We start from the raw sequence: 21,087 nt of genomic DNA, 5'->3' as shown, positions 1-21,087 counted from the left end.
GCTTCCTGCTGCAAGCGTCGTGGCGACTTCCTGTTTACTTTTCTGGCTCCAACGCGTGCGTTCAACTTCCAAACTTCTGCGCTGTTCTACGTGACATTGTGAAATCTATATGGATATACGTGGTGGTCATATGTAGCACCACCGGGAGCATCAAGCACCAATATTTGATATGCGACACTTTGCCTACTGGTCGTCAGAAGGTAAGCAAAACGCCACTGCATCCTGCACAAACTTGCGCGGCCCGCCTGGTAAGGCGAATATGTAGTGCTTCTACGGCTACCGCTGCCCTTGCATTTGGGAATGACGCTTTTCTGCTTTAATATCGCGTTAACTATAGCGACCAAGGCCTGCGTGTTTAATGTGGAAGGAGCGTGAGCTGCGCATACACGGACTTAGAGAATAGACGACGGCATCGTGTTTTCTGTTCTCGTTCGAAAACATGTCCTCGTTCTCGATCGATCCAACGAACTAGGAGAACTTTCTGTCCGGATTTTTAAAACGATATCGCATTTGTTCTTCCGCATGGTCACAAATAGACACCACATGGAAAGAAGTGAGATTGTACGAATGAAATTGCTCTCCAAGAAAAGGTGGACAGAAATATGGGCTTCAGAGCAGTGTGCATAGATTGCAATATTTAAAGTATAGCAAGACGATTTAGACAACCTGTAGTCACATGAACCTGGCCACACAGCATTTGTACAGAATCGTCTCTCGTCTCAGGGTATCATTAACGTCTATCGCTCATCCTTTATAAGTTAAATGCGGCCGCCGTGGCCGGGATTCGTTCCCGCGCCCTTCGGATCAGCAGTCGAGCACCATATTCACACCACCGTGGCGCGTCTCTTTGATAGGGTCCTTCTATGCCAAACGTCCGCGTCATTGCACTCTTACTTCTCAAGATTCTGTTCTAAAAATCGTGGCCAAGCTTTTTTGTGCAATATTCGGCTTCCTTCATGAAACTGTCATTGTAAGAAAATTTTTTTCTGTGTCCTTGGGAGGGATTTGAACGTTGCCATAGTGGTTGCTAGAAAAGGAATGGTGATTTCTTATTTCCTCCCATTGCGTCCGCTATTCTGTCTCGCGATATGCTTTGTGGTGAAGCAAAAAGGCCATTCTGCGTCCATTCTGAGAATTTTAAAAAAATTCTACAATGTATATCAACACAATACAATAACACCACATGCCAGGATAGTTGCCAGTAAGTGTGTCAAAAAGTATGGAGGTCGATGACCGAGGAAGTTTCAAAGAATAAGGGGTGTGTCAAAAAAGTATGGCGGTCGATGACCGAGAAGTTTCAAAGAATGAGGGGCGCAAACATAGAAAAATGTGTAAATGGGGTGTCGCACCACCCATATACACAGAAATAACGAATAGACCACATCGAAGTCCAAGTGCCAAATTGCCAGACGAATTTTTTTTTTTTTTTGATTCAATTTCTGCCAAAGACAGCATCTGAATAGAACCACCTCCTCGCCTTTGTCGCCAACATGTATAATGCTACATGTATTAACCAACTCTCCTATGTAACGCTATTTGGGAATTGAGAGTGAGTTAAAGAAATGCATGGACTCATGTTCAGGCACATGCAGTTTGGTGATGCAGTGAAATTAAAATTGCAACTTGTTTCAAATTGGTGTACAACGGAACATTCGATTCTGAACGTTTAATTTAGTGATTTTTGTTTTAAGTGAGAAAATTTATGTTGAGCATGTGCCGCGTCCTTGGACGGCAGCTCGTAAGTCTGCTTCACTGCGCTGCGTTGCTTCCTTGGGCAAGGGAAAGATGCAACGGCCACCCAAGTGGCAAGGTTTTATGCTGCTTTGTGTATTTCTATGCTTTGACAAGCATCCATCGGCTTTCTGCAGTGCCACCGATCCGCCATGTTTTCAGATGGTTGTTCAGAAATATACTGTTATAGTATAATAAAAGTAATAACAAAACACTGGGGATACACTTTAATTCTTTTGTTGCAGCTCCCATAAACGTGAGTCGCACATCCGCAGGTCGTCCTTTGGCCGCATCCCTTGGAAGCACATAAAAATGAGCATTTGCGAATGACGCGTATACTGCTTCCTTGTCATACAGGAGAGCCTGTAAAAAAAAAGTGAGAGCGATAATATATAAAAGGACAGTGCCGCTTACAATTACTGTGCTGAAGTGAGTGCCAACAAAGCTGCACTAAGTGCAAGGCTCGTTCTTAAAAGGTGTCTAAAGGGGTACTGACACGAAAAATTTCAGTTGTGTTTTTTTGCGTCAAATGCGAGGCCAAGCCCTCAAGAGCCTACAAACGGTAGTGCTAAGCGCAAGGCACCCTGAAAAGTAATTACAATATGTTTTTAAAGGCTAGTTTCGGTTCCTACTGTACCCTGATGTCACAACACTGTATGAGCTTCTCGTCACGTGCTTGCACAATATATAGTGACGTTTCTACGGCTGCTCAGCACCGTGGCTCCGTTGATGACGCACAAGCGGCCATTTTGAACGTTTCGCTACTAGCCAGACTGCTGCGTGTGAAGTCACCAGAATTAGTACTGTAGCCTGACGTCAAGCTAGTGTCGGTGTCGGTAGGTGCGCCATGGAAAAGTTACTTTCATATAAACATAAAATATCTGATCAGCCTTTGCTGAGCTTCACACTTGCTCAGAGGCGTCTCTGCATACAGGAGATTTGTATGGCGGAGTAAACTCGCCTTCAAAAAAGGCGTCAGTACCCCTTTAAGCGCCGGTTACACACACAAGTCAAAAGTTAAGTATAAAGTTCGTCTTTGAATGCGGCAGTAAGTGAAGAGAAAAAAAAACTGGGGGCAGCTACGTACTATTGGCGCGAAGACTGAGGAAACAAAGCTGGTGGCATCCCCCTCCTCCTCACCCTCATCCACTCCTTGCAATAGTGTACTATTAAAGAATATGCTATGCCTCACCGGTCTCCCCTCCTCCTCACACTCACTTCTGTTTCCCTTCCCTTTTCCATACTATTGGGCATGAGGCCCACCACTGGAAAAGCTGGCGCCACTGTCAATGTGACAGATAGACATGATCACCAGTAGCATTGTCTGCTTAGGGAGCACCGACATGTGCTGAAACAATATTTTTGAATAGCACCTGCGCTGCAATTTTGACTAAATGAGGAGTTCTCCCGCTTCAGCTGAGCACTTGACAACACTTGAAAGCACAGCAATATGAAAACGTGAGCTTAGTAACTTCGTAACGTACTCATTACTATTTCCGAACTGTAACTGCTGCCGGCCAATTCGTCTGCTGAGCGCCTATTTAACGTATAGGTGCGGACGTATTCACTAAGAGAGGCAATCTTTACGATGACAGCTTTGAAATGCAGCTGTTGCTTAAATTCAACAAGAAGTTGTGGAAACTTCTCCTTACAGTAATCTGTGCGGTAACTTGTTTTCAAAAAGGAATGTGCTTCTTTCGATCAACTGTGGGTACACGTTTCTGTAGTTATTAAATTTTTCCACGAATTAGGCTGATCTTGAACACTTTCACATAAACGCTCGCAATTCTCGCGGCAATTATACAGGTTGTGATGTTTCTTTACGAAGAGCGTTGATGATAAAGTCTTCTTTTGTGCAGTCACACTGCGAAAAAAGTTCGGCATATCCCTCGCCTTGTGGGAATCGGTTCCATGCAAAGCAGTCAGCGAGTAGCTGTGCGTGCTGCATTTTTTGGCTTTGAGCCAAGGAATACAAATGTAAAGCTTATTAGACTGCTTGAAAGCAGAGCTAACACTGGAACCGCCATTAAAATTATCCCGACATGACGCCTGAATCATAGGAGTATGTAAGTATTGCTTATTGCCTTGTTATAAAATTAGATAGCCAGCACTGCAACCACAACTGACCTTGCACCGACATTACGCCTGTGTTGGGTTTTTTTTTCCGAAATCAGTTTCAAGACCTGGCGTAGCTCTGTGGTAGAATACCTGACTGCCACGTTGAATGCCTGGGTTTGATTTTCTGCTGGGGTCCTGATTTTTAATGTTTGAATTCGTTAGGTCAACGCTGCTGATATCGGTTTTTCTTAACGCACTCGCATTTAATTTACCAATGTCTGTTCTCGCCGTTCCTGGGTTGATATATACTGTCAGTCACCCGTGGCACATACCCGCATACTGCAGCCCGTGGTATACGGGTGTGTACCACACGTATGTAGAGGAAAGGGTTTGACGACGTATGCGAAAGGATTTTAACATTATTCATGTCATGACCAGACTATTGTGTTCGTCAAATTCTCTTACCCTCCGATGCCAGTTTTGGCCCACACTAAGTTAGAACACCAGATGTAGGTAGCTAGATAGGTAGATAAGTATACATAGAAACGTTCAAAGTGCCTTTGGTTCGCTAAGAAATGCTTCACGTTTAAAATGGCTTTACCATGTGTCACGCGAGTTAGAAGCCATCACATCTAACTGTCCAGGCGACTTTAGGTAACTATACTCTTGCCAAGGTACGATACATTTGTCCAACTTATTCTCCTTAAATCTGTACTTCACGTAAAATTGTCATTTGGGCTAGAAGTTTTATGTAAATATATAAACATCAGCTTTATAAAATTGTTACTTGGGATTCCTGCAGCAATAATGCAGTGATTAATATTTCTGACCATGAAGTAACGGCAAAAGTAACGTCCGTTACTTTTTTTCGGTAAATGTAATGGTAACACGTTAACTTTTTAAGGGGAGACGTGGCACTTTAAAACTTTTTTTTTTAATTCTTGACTGATTTTGATGGAACTTTCATAGTTTAGGAATGTTTATGTGCTGATTTCAAATATGCAATTGTTGTTTTCCTATGATAAATAGTTTCCAGGATATCACAAACACCTACTTCTTTGTTTAAGGCCTAATTAGCTAATTAACCACAACCTGCACACCAATGTACAATCCACAGAATACATTGAGAATGTTTGTAGTGTGTCGTAAAGTATAAATCATTGTTTTAGGACATTTCCAAGCAGAGTTGTGGGCTGTTGCACTCAATTTAAAAAACGCCCCAATTAATACTCAAAACAAAACCTTGATTTAGAACATTTTCTTAAGAAAGTACTATAACAAAATTTGCCTTACGACACATCACATCTATTTATCTTAGCAGCGAAAAAGAAATCATAATGATAACCCAGACAGAACAAAAGATATTGCTCCTCCATTACAGAAAGAGCATGAAAAATTGCTTGCCGTTTGCCCTCAATTTAAAGGGCAGGATGCAAAGTTTTGCTTTTTTATAGTAAGGTCTGGATAGAAGAGGGTATGCAGCAATGAAAATTAGTAACTAGGTGCACATTGATGTCAGGAACGTGCAGAGATGGCCAGCGAAAACTAGATTTTTCGGTTGATTTTCATTCCTTAAGTGCCACGTCCCCCCTTAAGAGGTACGTAGGGCGGTAACGCGTTCCTTTTTTGTTAGTGTAACGGGTAACGTATTTAGTTACTTTTTCTCAGTAATGCCTACAACACTGACAATTATAGATGCTTATTTATGCTACGGCTGCGTCATCGCTTAATTGAGGCTTCATTCTCGTATGATCCATTTATTTATACAGACGGACCACTGTAAGAGTATATTTCTTTTGGTGAATTCCATTGGCAGATTCGGAGCACTTTCGGTAGCAGTTTTTCTGCTCCATTCAGAGCAAGTCCATTCCATTGGCGGATTGAGAGTGCTCCCTGTATGTTTCATTGGCAGATCTGGAGCAGCTCCCTCTACTCCGCGAAAAGCGGCGGATTCGACCGGAAGTCGCAAGCTCCCAGCGCGTGCACGCAGAGCGTGGCGTACCGCATGCGCGATGCAATGTGCTGTCTGACCGCACCCGTTCTCTCCGCTCGCGCCCATGAAGGCGAAAACGGCACAAAACGCAAGGAATGCTAGGCGCTTGCGAAGCAAATGTGCACTAGCGGCCCCTACCATTTGGTCTGGCGGGGCCCTCGTGTTCCATTGACAGATTTCCTTCGGTTGCTCTCCGCCGGAGTGGAGTGCTCCGGCGCAGAGTTCGTCGGCCACTCCGAATCCACCAGTGGAATTCACCATTCAGAAGCGTGAAAATCAGGGCCAGTTAGTTCATGTTTAGGTGCGAGGAAACCAGCAAAACTCAAAAACAAGGACGATAGAAGAAGGCACATTCAAGCGCACACCATCGCCGGAAACGGTGTGTGCTTGAATGTGCCTTCTTCTATCGTCCTTGTTTTTGAGTTTCGCTGGTTTCCTCGCACCTAAATTCACCATTAGGGATTGCCCACATTTCATGCAAGAAGATTGTTTGGGGATGCCCTATCACGGCGACCGCTCGCAATGTGCACCCACTGTACAATTTATGTAAACAGATAGCGCCTGTAAGCAACCCTGTGCTTTCTTTTCATCCAAGATTATTATTTTGGTTGTAAAAACTTCTTTCGTTTGAAAGTATCCACAGAAATGTCCGTTAGGGCTTCCACGTGATGTTTTCACAGAGCGCCGATAGCGAAACCTATGAGGAGTGCGCCGGCATTATCCTACCTAGAACGCAAGTGCGGTGCATCCGATAAGAGGATGACTCCATAACTCCTCGCCTCCAATACTATACAAGACTGTTGTGCTATGCTTTACGGTCTCCGCTCCTCCTAACATTACTCCTTACCCTCACTTCCTTGCCCACCCCGTATTATACTATACTATGCAAAGCTATGCTATGCTGGAAGCTGCTTGGCACATATCCACTTTTTGTGGCACATACCTGTAGAGTTTTTGCTAACACCTCACGGTGGAACTTCTTTCACAAGTAACCGTCGAATGGCTTCTTTGAAGGAGTTTATTGCCTCACGAATCAACCGCCCCAAAATTTTTTAAATCCGTGCGTACGAGCGGAGTTAGAGATTTGTCGCACGCTGTAATTGCTTTCTCTCTCATCCCAACGAGCGCACTGGAAGCTAAGCAGGGGAGGGATGGCACAGGGGAAAGAAGTTACATCATCTACACGTCATGACTTGGTGCACTTTTTCTTTGTTTTCTTTTTCCTTTCGAACGCATCGTGAGTGCATGCGCAGGCACGTGGCACGTTAACTATGCAGCTGACGATGCTCAAGTCAGCTGACAGCCCGTGAATTTGGGTATATGGCATAATTTGTAGAAAGAAGAGGGAACGATTTCTAGCTGACTTTCAGAATTAATGGTAAATTCCAGGCCTTGTGCTGCGCTATAATGTTTGGCTCGCGTGCTCTCAGGAGCCTCGACTACCGATCGGCAGTGTTTTCTAACCATGCCGAAAAAGTGTGTCAGGGCCCCTTTTAAAGAACTTCGCTGTTGAAAAAAAAGGAAATAGCAGGGGGACAAGCCAGGAGAGTGCTGCCCTCACTTGTTCCTCTCCTAATTCTTTCTTTTTGATAGTGCCAAGTCACCAAAGTATTATGGTTTGTTTAGACGATGATTGCCTAGCAGATAAATGCACACACACATACAGCAGAGGAATGAGCAATTATGATAGAGTTAAACAGAGTGACTGTTAATATGAGGCTGCTAGAAACCTGCTTTCACTTGTGGAGCTGACGTTCAGCCTTCATTTCTGTGGTTGGTGCATGAAGACTAGGACTGTGTTTTGTTCTATCTAGCACAACTGAGCAACCTTGTACCAGTGCATGCACGTGGCCCTGTTTACATGAAAGTGTGTTCACCTTTGCAGCTCGCAGATGTTGAACAGCTGATGGCGGAAGGAGAATGCCAATATCTTCCTTGTACATTTCAAAACAATTCTTGAACATGTAATTCCCGTCCAGAAGTGTTGCGTCCTTTAGTCATCCTACCGTGTTGCTCCTGAAATGCCAATAAAAAGTACAATGTGAAAATTTGCTCTGGTGTCTCTAATTAAAGACATTATTCAGACTGCATGTTCAGACTCCAAAACTTTCATATTGACCAAGCATATTCACTGAACCAAGTGTGCAAGGTGCATTTCAGTCCATAATCAGAACAGGCATTCCAACTATTTCTCAAGGTCGTGAATTAAAACCGTGATTTGTGTTAAATTTGACAACAGCAGCAGGCTTGGGCACATAGTGCATGTTGATGTTGGGCAGCAGCTCGTTATGCGCAGTTTTTAGCAAATCTTTAACATTAATTTTTATGCACATGGCTGTTCAGCGGACAGCGACCATTACGTAGTAGTGTAATAGGGTTTCACTGGAGAACAACGGATGCCTCACAGCGGTGGGGCTGCAGATGTTTACAGCCAGCCACTTTTGTGATGTGCAGAATGCTGAACGAGCAAATACATTTGTTTTCTCAACAATGCCTGTGCATTGATTGATTGTGCCACTTAAAGGGACTGACAACCAATTTTTAGGGCACCTATCTTCTTTAGCGCAATGGAAAGCTAACTGGTCAGATTGTCTAGCCATGGAATGGTAACGTGGAAAACGCCGTGAAACATTTTTAATCAGAATTTTTCTATCTGCGGCGAATATGAACTCTTAAACAAACTTGACAACACATGCTGCAAACAATGAATCCGAGAGCGGTTTGTGTTTTAGCGCGAAGCTTTACTGCGCATGCGTGCACTCTGCGCGCATGCGCCGCGGCTGGACATGGGCCACTGGCGGCTGCGAAGGCAGCGCCGCTTCTCACCATGCAACTTCTTTTACCTCGTAGGCAGCACAGAACTGAGGCGGGGATAGATAATAATATGCATACTCTAACTTTGAGGACCAATTATGGCGTGCATGACAGCATCACACTACGTATACGTACAGAAAAGTGACCGACTTCATAATCCAGCTTCAAGGCTCTTCCGCTAGGCTGCGCAACATAGCGGTTTTTTGTTACTTTTAAGCACGATTTAAAAATATAAATCCTATTCGCAACGCGAAAAGGATGCTGGAATCTGTCCACTATATTTCACGGTCTTTTCATTTTTACCAGGATCTAATAGCACGTTCTGCCCAGTTGTCGGTCCCTTTGAAGGCCCCCTGACAACACAACTTCAAAGCCAAAATCTTCTGTGTTCCATTCTCCCGCATACATAGGTAACTCAAAACCATGTATTACTGATGAACATAGTCTTAAACGCATTTTAATATGGTCTCAAAGGAAGCGCAAGTGCCCGAATTGGTGACAACTTGTGACCTCATTATCAGTATGATGCATTTAGTGGCTACTCAGGCTCACCGGTAATTCACCTGTTCTACGAGCATAGTCGACATCAATGACGGACAAGCTTGCAGGGCGCACAACGAGGGCTATCGTCATTCACCTCTCTTGCTTTATTCTTGGGCTGCTTTCTAGGTGCTTCTGGATGCTTACGCCAGTGGTATTTTAAACATTGCAAGATATAACAAACATTCAAATAGTGGTGAGGTTTTTTTTGTTCCCAAGGGGGGCTGTGAAATGGGTGCCCTGCCGGCAGCTGTACTTTAGTAAACAAAATTCGGCAGAAGCTCCCTCGTCAAGTCACCTGCTCAAGAAACTCAAACCACCTGAACGGAATGGAGTCACTATTTTAGCACTTTACTTCTTCTCATGCTGGTAATAAATTGCTTGTATCTAAAAAAAAAGGATTTGGAAAAGTTTCCAAGTCACTGTGGTATGTGCGTAGGTGATTATGACAGTGTACAGCTTCATATTCGTTGTGTGACTGTCAGCTGATTATCTTGGAATATCTCTGCTAGGTACACAACAGTGAAGTTGCTAAACGAAGTTTGCCACCTAAACATGTGGAATGAAAATAATGCTTATGGAGATTAGACGCGCAGTCTATAATAGTACAACATATGTGTCACTGCTGCTGGCCCTGGAACAACTGTAAAATAAGCATTACAACAGCTGTAACTTGCAACAGTATAGTATAATAACAGTAATAGTCACGGAACTCTATTTGGCAGCGAGCATCGCCTGCCTGTGTTACAACATACTCCGTGTTGACATGAGCTGCGTGACAGTGTGTATTGCAAATTTTTTTTTTTTTCTCTGACACCATTGATGCCCTAGCAGAGCTGTGCGCCACAAATCTAGCAGGTGGTGACTTGTAAAGCTGACACATCGTGCAAGGCTTGTAAGCCATCTGGCAAGCGGAGTTGCTCAGCTCATTGCTGCAGTGGGCATCTTGCTCTCGCTATCCACTCAACCTTCAAAATTGGATAGCACAAGATTGAACAGGTCCTGTGCATCTGTGTTCCTTCTAAGTCTTGTTCGATTTCCCATTATGCAATTTTGAAGATTATGAGCCAACTAGCCTATCAACGTATTTTGTTTGTTATCCACCCAACGCTCGCAGGATCCAAGTGTCTGCGGCTGTAGCTTCACCCCTGGAGACACAAACACTTTGCCCGAGTTTAGGCTGATCGGTGATCGTTCCCATATACCTTTTGTTTGTCCGCATGCTTTTGGAGATGGTCACCGTACAAGAGAATATAATAAGAACAGCTGGTAGTGTGGCGGCACATTGCAGAGCAGATCTTCCACACACTTGGTCTCTGTTGCCTGACGGCGCGTGCTCGATGGAGCTTGACCTGTCGAGTGCGCGTGACGGTTGGCCGTTTGACAAGTTGAGGAGGCAAAGCAGGGTCGAGGAGGGTGTCACTATAATTGCTTTGCAGCTGCCTTGGTATGCTGTGCGTGGCTCAATTCATGGCGCAAATGATTTGATGATGATGTAGAATAAATTCTTACAAAAAATTTAAAAGACAGTTTCAGGGTCCCTTCAAAGTCAAGTTTACTTGGCTCTTATCCTATTCGAAATTACCTTCGTGAATACATTGGCGTGTTTCCAACTCTCTGTTACATTCGAATTTTTGCATCTTGCCGTATGACCGTGTGCGGTACGGCGTCACTCTCTGCGTACCTTTGCAAAACAAGGCGGCTGAATGAACGGCTTGGGCACTCCAGACAAGCGTGATTCATACTGTAAGACATGTTTCGGTACATAAAACTAGTACAAGTAATGGCGAAGTTAACGAAACATCGCCCTGCGCACTGTTAGAATAAAATGATAAGTCGTTCTTTAGCTGTTCTTGTTTACAAGTACCAGGTTTTCAACGCCCCAGTCGGCCAACAGGATTATTCATTACCGCAGTACAACGAATCTAAGAACTTGCCTAGGATTAACGATAAGGGAGTGCCCTTACTACTAGATGACGATATAATATCAGTAGTGGTTATCACTTACGCAATGCCGAACATTGGACGAGTTGGTGCAAGTTAATCATGTCGAACTGTAGCGGCTGTAGTGCATGAAAACACAAGATCGGTTCTTTCGCAGAAAACTTTTTTCTGCTCGCGCAGCGATCGTGGATGAGCATCTTGTGCCGCAGTTCGAAATGTTTATCACGCTCCGTATCCACAACGTAAGAACGGCAGCATAGCTATGTGATCACGCTCTCTGATATGTAAATGTAACAGGTACGCCGACATTTCAGACTAGCGGAGCAGAACTCGAAATAACAGAGATCGCTACTTACTTGTGGCAAGGCAGCGCATTGCAGCACCTTCGCTCTGTTTCGCCCTCGACGTCCGTCAATCAAGCAAAGGCAGTACTAGACGTTCTCTGAGGCAGTCACGACGAAGTCGCTACGGGACACCGGTTCACGGACTACGCTGTCGAAACGAAAAACTGCACGACTCGCGGTCATCGTCGTCGGTACAGAGACAAGAGACGAACGCGCGAACCATACACGCACACGTGGAACAGATGGAAAGCCGACACCGGTCGGCGAAGCGAAGCGGAGTTCCAGAAAGCTCCGCCAAGATGTGACGGCGCCACCATCGAAAATCCCTAGAGATTCTCTCCCTAGGTACCTAGCTTTCGAACACAAAAGGATTTTGTACGACATATAGACATATAGACGCTCGCGCTGAGCTATTATGGGTGCTGCGATTGAAGCGCGACTGTGTTGCGGGAACAAACACTAATACCGAAAACCAAGTTTTATTCAAGGGCGAAGCAATCTTGATGTTTTACAAGTTACATTTATTTCGTGACAATATTATGTAGGTGCAATGTGCCAAGAATGTAGGATAGTGTTTAATTATTACGAAAAACCTTTTCTTAGCGCCCCCTGAAGAGAGGCGCACGTCCATTGTTATTCAGTGCAGCCCTGGCGGTGCATCGAAAGGCGCTCTCGTAAACTCGTCTGCAACGACACGCCCCCTCACGTGTTCTGGTGTTTCGCACTTGCATGCGTAATGTGAATTATTGTGGTGAGAATTTCATTTTGGTGTTCGCCAAGTTGCGAGGTGCGTTTCATTGTTGGTGAACGTGTTGGCTGCGGTGTTCAACGGGCATGGCATGACGCGGCTAACATTTCACGCCGAACGCTTTCCTCGGTACTCGCGGAAACGATGTGGTGTTCCAAGGATGCAATAGCAACACGCGGTATGCCTGGCGAGCCTTCTCTTCTAGATAAGACAACGGGGCAACGAGTTCGAAGTAGTGTGCTTGCTGGATTTTCATGGATCAGTATTCCTGCTGCCCGGTTTCCTTCGTGAACATGCAAGTGCCTACTTTATTTCCTGCTATCGGTGAGCAGATCGCTAAGTTATCTGTCGCGCTACAATTCGCGTGTCTTGATACATTACACGTAAGGTTAATTTATCGGAACCTAAGCAAAAATAGGGCATGTAGTGTACGACTTGTTGCGCATTGTGTAGGGTGTGATAAAATTGCGTTATTGTGAACATTGAAAAACTGAAATATCATTATTTGGCGTGACCAGGAGTCATTTGTTCTCATTAGAACTGAAGCACACATGCAATGCGCTCTTTATGTTCCCCTGCGCATCTGCGAAGAACATCAGCAACGTTGCAAACCTGAGAGGTACGACTGCTGCCTACTTAATTCACCCTATGGGAAAGATGACACCAACGCAGAATAAAAAGCTCCAAGACTAAGGTGTTTCCTAGTAAAGCCAAGGCGAATTGAACGGCGGTACACTTAAAACACCACTGTTTAGTCACGGGTCGATATTAGTTTAGCTAGCGTTGGCTTCAAGCGCACTCGCCAAGGGGACAGACTTTTGGGCTTAGTTGGTTTGTTACGTTATTGAAGCAATAGCGCTGATAAGACAGTGACCACAGAAAGAGGATAGGACGTGCACGTCCTGTCTCTTCTGTGTCCCTGTCTACAGCGCTATGGCTTCAATGAACTCGCCAAGGGGTTGCCAAGCCTCGCCGTAGCGCGAGCCCTTAGCGATAAGGGGCCTAAGAAAAAATATTTTGAGGTCAAATTTCGCGCTAGTGACAACAAAATTGACGTCACTTTTTTACCGGCTATTGCACTCACATCCGCTTTATTTTTTGTTCCGCCGGAAGTGTTCCCTCCTCACACAGATGGCGCTAAGCCCCCATGAGCAGCTGATGAGCCGCCATTTTCTGAACGTATGGGCTTCTATCATGGAGGAAGGAAAAACTAAGGAGAGGCCCTATCGTATCCCAATGCATTGCGAAAAGTGTGGCGGAAGGTGACGTCAGATTTATGGGGCAAACAAACCGGTATGGGGCAAACAAAAACAGCAGACGCCCCGCGACGTGCTCTCCGCGGTGGTTCGCTTCTGCTCGCATCTGTAGTCCCGGCGTTAAACTTAGCGCGTATTGTGCGTTCGCACGCAGTAAAAATGTTGCAAGCAGACGTTTACCAGGCTGTTTAGGTGCGTGGCAGGCCCGAGCACTTGCGTGCTGAAATTCTTCGTGGAGCTTTTTGTGCAACAGTACAGAAAGTACCGGTACGTACCGTAATCAAAAATATTCATCCCCTGCCTTATACGTATTCAGTGACTCACGCTAGCAGTGACTTATGCGTTGTGCTGGGGCGTTGGCTTTCTTTCCTTCCTCGTAGCCCGACTTTCCATGATCCATTGTCCGATTAGCGTTCTATTTGCACGGTGCAATGGAGTAAGCGTAGTAGCTATTCGGCGCAGCGCCAACCTATAGTTGACGTAACTTCACGTCGAAAAGAGGACACCGCGGTGTATTGTATACGCGACGGTGCACGTAAAGTTTGTAATTCCAGTGCGCACACAACACCAGCACGCAGCGAGTGCACACCGCACAATACATACATCACGTAGTCCGATAACAACAACAAAAGTTTATTGCCCTTCTGTTTGAACGACACAGCCTCTAAAACGTACGATGCCTTCAGCGCATGGTATGAGTTATGTTCTGGGGACGATTTCCCCAGTACGGATCAACGGTGACTAATCGCGGATGGCGCGTGACGGAAAAGGGGCGCTCGGAAGGGCCATTAGGCCGTTCGCCTCTACCCGCGCCTTTGTAGCCGAACCCCGCGACCTTTTGTCGACCGCTCATTTCGCGGCGGAGTCACCCGATACGGCGGAAGCGATCTCACGGAGACTGACAACGTAAAACAATGTGTCGCCCGTCGCGACGGTCCTCACTGAAGGAGCACCGACGTGGTTTTGCAGTAATTGCAACAGGCGGCGGCATTTTGTCGCAGACGAAGGTCCGAGACGGCCATAGTAACACTGGGCACGTTGGTGTGTTTCATTTCAGTGTACGTTGACTTTGTATGTGATTGATGGCGTTTTTCGTTGGCTTGCCGCATAGTGATGGCAGGCAAAGCGTGGGAACGCGGAGGCGGAGACCGTCTCTGAGAGAACAAAGTTCTCTGCTTCATTGGTGGAGTACCGAAAGGTTGGTCCCGAAGGCGGTCTCAGACGAGAACAGGGTGGATTTAAAGGAAGAAAGTAGGAGAGGAGAGAGGAGAGCTTGGTGCTCGACGGAGAGATTGCGGAGGGGACAGAGGTCGTGCTTGGCGCCGACTCTGATCCAGGGACGAAGGTACTTAGATATATTCTCTTAAGGGCTTGAACGCTCGGTGCGGGCCCAGCCCAGTTGTTGTCGCGAGTGCTGTTCGTGGCCGCCCGGCCTTTGTTTTGTCATCAGATTGTGTAATAAACTCAAGTTTGCCAGGATCTGACAACCGGCCGTCCAGTCCTTCAACGTGTCGCCACGATCAGTCCGAACCATCGGGATCACCTCCAGCGACCCAAATTTAACTGGCGCAGTCGACAGGATGACGTGTCGGCTTCCTGGAGGACAATGAGACATCCCACAGTCCCTGTGTATACGCACATAACCTTAGCAAAAGAGAGGTGGGGCGGAAAAAAAAAAAAAAAAGGTACCTCGGAACGGCGCATGCAAGTATGCAGCTCGAGAAGGCTGAACCTGAGACAACACCGAGTGCGGGCAGTCAACTGAGCTGCAATCAACCATCAGCAGCGTCCTCTCCCCGGACATCGGCACCTCAACCCGAGCGGCTGGCGACTGCTGGAGCGACGAGTACTGCGAGAGTCATGGCACGACCGGCCGTTCGTCCCAACCAGAAGGCAGAGACTGAACGGTGCGAATCCGTCCAAGTACATTGGAAAGCGGCTCCCATGATCTGCTGACTGATGGCCTCGACGAGGAGTCAGCGTGGCGACGCAGCTACCGACAGAAATCACAGGTGGGTCCCTGTTCTGTTTTCTCCGGGAGCACCATGGCGACTAGGGTGACCAGAAGTCAGAGGGCAGATGGGACTAGTGAGAACCACGAGCTAGATCGTGATAGGCATCGGTAGATACTGATAGCGCAGATGTGCGTGCTGTAGAAAGCGCTGATCCAGCTGTACAGTTCGTGTAAAGGAGCTGGAAATAGAAGCGCTAAAGCTCCAAATCGAGCTGCAAAAATTGAAGCTTCAATCGCAACGCGACAATGAAGTGGGACGGAGCGACAGCTGCGGTTTGGCGCGGTATGCGGATCAGTTGCGAGCAGTTCTTCCGCCAATGCCAGTTTTCCGATGAGCTTGTGCCGGCGTGGGTCCGGAGCGCTGAAAACATGCTGAGAAGCTTGCGAGATCCCTGACGAGGTACAGGGCGCTATCATTGTGCCGTTCTTGAACGAACAATAGCCGCACATTGGTGGCAAATCGGGCAGATGACCGAGTGCTTTCGTACCACGAGGTTCGCGACCTTATCCTGCATGAATTAAGCTCACCCCTGAGGAGTACAAGCGCCGCCTCTATGCCTGCCAAAGGGAGATGAGACGTGGGGACAGTTCGCCACAAGGCTCGAGATTTTACTAGATTATTATCTCCGCAGTAGAGAGATTAGGTAGTGTTCAGGAGCTGCGGGCATTGCTCTATCAGACCGAGTCAAGCAGCTGATCGTGAAGACATGCGTGCGTATGTGCTACAGCACGAGACGGCAGAATGGCTGAGACCTCACGACCTGGCGAAGCTAGCACAGATATATGACGAAAGCACGGGAACGAGAAAGTCGAGTTAAAACAGTCACGGTAGCTCGAAGGAATGGCGAAGTGTTCAAATTCGCCGCATGACAGACAGGTCATTGCAGGGAAATGAGAGAATGGGTGTCCGATGCTATGCATGCGGCGAGAACGGGCACTATCAGTGGCAATTGCTCACAAATGACAACTCCAGCCACGGAGCAGGGACAAAATCGTCTCCCTCAGGAGAGGCTCGCTGCGAGGGCAGCAGTGAACCGGCGGCGGAGAGCATAACAACCGAAAAGGGGGCCAGCTGGGAGGTCGAGCTTAACATGGATAGAGTTGGTAAGTGCGGGGCGCCGGTTTAACGCGTGCTAGATTCTGGAGCAGACATAACAGTGATCAGGGGAGAGTTTAGTTCCGGAAGTAGCGAAACTCCAGGGGGTAGGGAAAGTGCGACTGAGGGGGAGCATTCGGGCAGGCTTGTCCCCGCTGATTGATGTACGTCCCTTTGGCAGCTGCACATTCCAGGGGAGATTACTACTTCCGGGAGCTGATGGAACTAATGCGCGGTTACTGAAAAACCTGCTGAAGGAGTAGACGCCCTCTTAACGCCGGACACGCTTAGAGAAGCTTGAGCAGATTCAAAGAAACTCGCGGGAACTGGCGATTCATATTGTGCGGGCGGAAGCGGAATGCCGCTGAGGAAGTATGATCACGAAGATGAAGTGAGTGCTCAGGAGACGCCGGAGCACCGGCTAGATTCAATGGGGTCTACAAATAGAAGGACAAGCAACGACGAATGAGGCGGGTGATGAGATGTTCGCAAAAGAGCAACGGGAGGACAGCTCCCTGCGATTGCCATGGGAGCAGGCACGTGAGGGTACACACGGAATGTTCATAAAGGGTGGGTTATTGTTCCACCGGGAACTCTTGAACGGGAGGCAGTGTAATCAACTTGTCCTACCTGAAAACACGTCGCAGAGAAGTGCTGGAGCTCGCTCATGATGCAACCTTGCGGTGGCCCATTTCTCAGGAAAGAAAACGAAAGAGCGCGTTCGTAGTGCATTCTTTTGGCCAACATGCCGGCGGACCATCAAAAAGCATTGTCAATCTTGCGCTTACCTGCCAGAAATTCGCGAGTAGAAAGGTGGCCGATCGAGTGCCAATCACCCCCCCTCACACGACCCGCAAACACCATTTCAGGTGGTGTACATCGACTGTATCGGTCCCATAGAGCCTGCATTCTTCACGCGGCCACAAGTATGCTTGTGCATGATGTGACTTATGCACGAGGTGGCCCGAAGTCATTCCGCTTCGAGCTTTGGACCGCGAGTGCAAATTGTCAGGCGCTGTTAGCTATTTTATCGCGGTATGGGGTACCTGAACTATATATGCAGTGATCAGGCACGAACTTTACTGCAGCGTTGACTAAGGAGCTGACAGAAAGACTGGGGGTGCAGGTATCCGGGTTTCCAACGCCAGAGCACCCACAGAGTAACGGATTAGTGGAGAGGTGGAACGGAACATTTAAGGCGATGCTGAGACATGTTATACACGACCATGCGCTGAGATTGGGACCGCTATATACCAATGTGTACCTGTGGGCGTATCGCGAGATTTCCTCATGAGATAACAGCCGTGGCACGTTCGAGCTAATGTATGGTCGCTTGGCCCAAGGACCATTAAACATACTACAGTAAAAGCTGGACGGGAGATTGGCAGCCGCCAATAGGTCTAAAAAAAGTGCAACTGCATATTTGACGGAGCTCCGTGAGCGAATGACAGAAGCAGCGCGTGCAGTTGACAGCCGCGCGGAAAGAATACAGCAGATGTACACTGAGAAGTATAACCTTCGAGCTAGGCCAAAAGAGTTTGACGCGGGGGAGCAGGTACTGGTTCTTGAGACAGGACACGTGGGAAAGATGCAGCCGAGGTGGATGGACCCGCGGAAGTGGTGCAGCAGGTGCGGTAAGACAGCTACATCGTCAGGTTTCCGGAAGGTGCGGAAAAATGGGTGCACGCCAATCACCTCAGAAAGTACTACGTCCGGGTACATAACGCGGCTGTAGTGTTTGAAACAGACGAAGAGTTCGGCCAGTTGGAAACAATTCCGGAGCGTAAGAGGAGAGGCAATGGCATACTTACAATACTCCAGGAAAGTACACACCTCTCGAAAACGCAGGCACACGAATTGAGTAAAGTATTGAAGAAGTATGAGCACACCTTTTCAGAAAAGCCTGGAATGTCTAAAGTGGGTAAACACAAAATTACCCTGCTTCCGGGCACGACGCCAGCGAAGTCCTACCCCTACCGTGTGCCGGTAGCGCTGAGAGCGGAAGTGGAAAGACAGGTATCCGAGTTGAAGGATTGGGGCTTGATTTACCCCATCGAAAGCAGCTTTGCGCACCCGGTTGTATGCGTTTCGAAGAAAGACGGTACAATGAGAATGTGCGTTGATTACCGCCAATTAAATACAGTCACAGAACCAGACAATTTCCCAATGGGTAAAACGGCGGAATTGCTTTATGAAGTGGCTAAGGCTAACTACATAACGCTACTCGACATGACTCGAGGCTACTGGCAGATACCGGTCGAAGAGAGCTCGCAGAAGCTTACCGCATTCGCGACCACAAGTGGTCTATACGCGTGGCGAGTAATGCCGTATGGGCTGCGCAACTCTGCCGCGACCTTCCAAAGGATTATTAATGAAATACTCCAAAGGCATAGAGGGTATTCGTGTGCTTACATAGATGATGTAGCAGTGTACTCGGAAAGCTGGGAGTCGCATGTACGTCACTTGGAAGCGGTGTTGGCCGCTATAGCGGAAGTGGGTCTAACGATTAACCCGGAAAAGTGCAGGCTCGCACAAGCGAAGGTTAGGTACTTAGGGCACATCGTTGGTTCAGGGTCCACTCCCCCGACCCCGATAGCGTAAGTGCGATAGCGCATTGAAAACACCGCGTACAAAGAAAGACCTGCGAAGCGCGCTGGGGCTCTTCAATTATTATCGGGAATATATACCCGCGTACTCAGAAATAGCGCGCCCTTTGACAGACCTGACAAACCGCCGTGTACCCAACATCATCCCGTGGAGCTTAGAAAGTGAAAGGGCATTTAATGCTATCAAGCTGGCCCTGAAGGCCGTGCCTTCATTAAGTGCTCCACACCTGGGTAGGGAGTTTGTGCTAACGACAGACGCTTCGGAAAGGGGTGTAGGGGCCTGTTTGGCTCAAGAGACAGATGGAGATCAGAAACCTATTGCATTCCTCAGTAAGAAGCTCACTCCTCAGCAGGCAAAGTGGTCGGCTATTGAAAGAGAGGCATTTGCTGTTGTGTGGGCGCTTGGACGATTGGACACTTGGTTATTTGGCGCCAGAATAAAGGTGGTGACTGATCACAACCCGCTGACCTACCTGACCCGCTCCATGTCATCCAGTGCACGCCTGACCCGATGGGCCTTGGCATTACAAAAGTATGACATCACATTTTCTCACATAAAGGGGTCACTTAATAAGTGCGCCGATGCCTTGTCGCGGTTGGACAGCGGGGATTGCTAATGGAAGATAAGGGTGACTGGAGGGGAGGCCGTTAATGTAAATTTTGTTTTTGGCTAGTACTTTAACACGGACCCCGTTGTGAAATAAGAGTATGTTTTTTTTTAGACTAGCCAGACAGCAAAAGCATTGTGCCTAAATGTTGACTAATTGTCATGGTGCTTCAAGGAATGTACAGGACAGGGTCCAACCTGCGAGGGACGTTCCAAACAGGCGCGGGTGTGCCTGCTTGAGTGCATTTTGGTGTGTGTGCGTGTGGATGTAACAACCCCCCTCGTGCGTTTATGCGTGACTTCATGCGTTGGACTGAACACAAACAATTGGGAAGGGGTGCATCCGGCATGACGCTCGGTAGTGATGGGGAATCTTTTATAACGTGTTTAGTGTTTGTCTTTGTGCGATGTTATTTGCTTACTTGCCTAAGTGGTGATGAAACTGGACCACAACCTCGAAACGTTGTCAGCGCCCTTGAGCGTGAATACCCCCCTCCCCCGCATGGAATTTTGAAGTTGAATGTACAACAAGCGTACATACAACATTCTTGGGTTGGAAGGAGTTATGTTCGGGGGATGATTTCCCCAGTACGGATCAACGGTGACTAATCGCGGATGGCGCGTGACGGAAAAGGGGCGCTCGGAAGGGCCATTAGGCCGTTCGCCTCTACCCGCGCCTTTGTAGCCGAACCCCGCGACCTTTTGTCGACCGCTCCTTTCGCGGCGGAGTCACCCGTACGGCGGAAGCGATCTCACGGAGACTGACAACGTAAACAATGTGTCGCCGTCGCGACGGTCCTCACTGAAGGAGCACCGACGTGGTTTTGCAGTAATTGCAACAGGCGGCGGCATGTTGTCGCAGACAAGGTCCGAGACGGCATAGTAAACTGGGCACGTTGGTGTGGTTCATTTCAGTGTACGTTGACTTTGTATGTGATTGATGGCGTTTTTAGTTGGCTTGCCGCATAGTGAGGGCAGCAAAGCGTGGGAACGCGGAGGCGGAGACACGTCTCTGAGAGAAACAAAGTTCTCTGCTTCATTGGTGGAGTACCGAAAAGGGTTGGTCCCGTAAGGCGGTCTCAGACGAGACAGGGTGGATTTAAAGGAAGAAGTAGGAGAGGAGAGAGGAGAGCTTGGTGCTCGACGGAGAGATTGCGGAGGGACAGAGGTCGTGCTTGGCGCCGACTCTGATCCAGGGACGAAGGACTTAGAGATATTCTCTTAAGGGCTTGAACGCTCGGTGCGGGCCCAGCCCAGTTGTTGTCGCGAGTGCTGTTCAGTGGCCGCCCCGGCCTTTGTTTTGTCATCAAGTGTGTAAATAAACTCAAGTTTGCCA

At 47.6% G+C, this 21,087-nt stretch overlaps 1 long non-coding RNA gene across 1 annotated transcript; it reads right to left on the bottom strand.

Moving 5' to 3' along the window:
• Nucleotides 1–2,064: 2,064 nt before the first annotated feature.
• Nucleotides 2,065–11,576, bottom strand: LOC119376928 (uncharacterized). Its single transcript, XR_005180699.2, has 3 exons — nucleotides 11,437–11,576; nucleotides 7,660–7,798; nucleotides 2,065–2,094 (listed from the first exon to the last, which is right to left on the bottom strand). It is a non-coding gene; the product is annotated as an uncharacterized LOC119376928 (long non-coding RNA).
• Nucleotides 11,577–21,087: the final 9,511 nt, after the last annotated feature.

Source organism: Rhipicephalus sanguineus, unplaced genomic scaffold (genome assembly GCF_013339695.2).
Source record: "Rhipicephalus sanguineus isolate Rsan-2018 unplaced genomic scaffold, BIME_Rsan_1.4 Seq282, whole genome shotgun sequence".
In the NCBI taxonomy this organism is placed as follows: Eukaryota; Metazoa; Arthropoda; class Arachnida; order Ixodida; family Ixodidae; genus Rhipicephalus; species Rhipicephalus sanguineus.
This window is presented reverse-complemented; position numbering and strand designations above follow the sequence as displayed.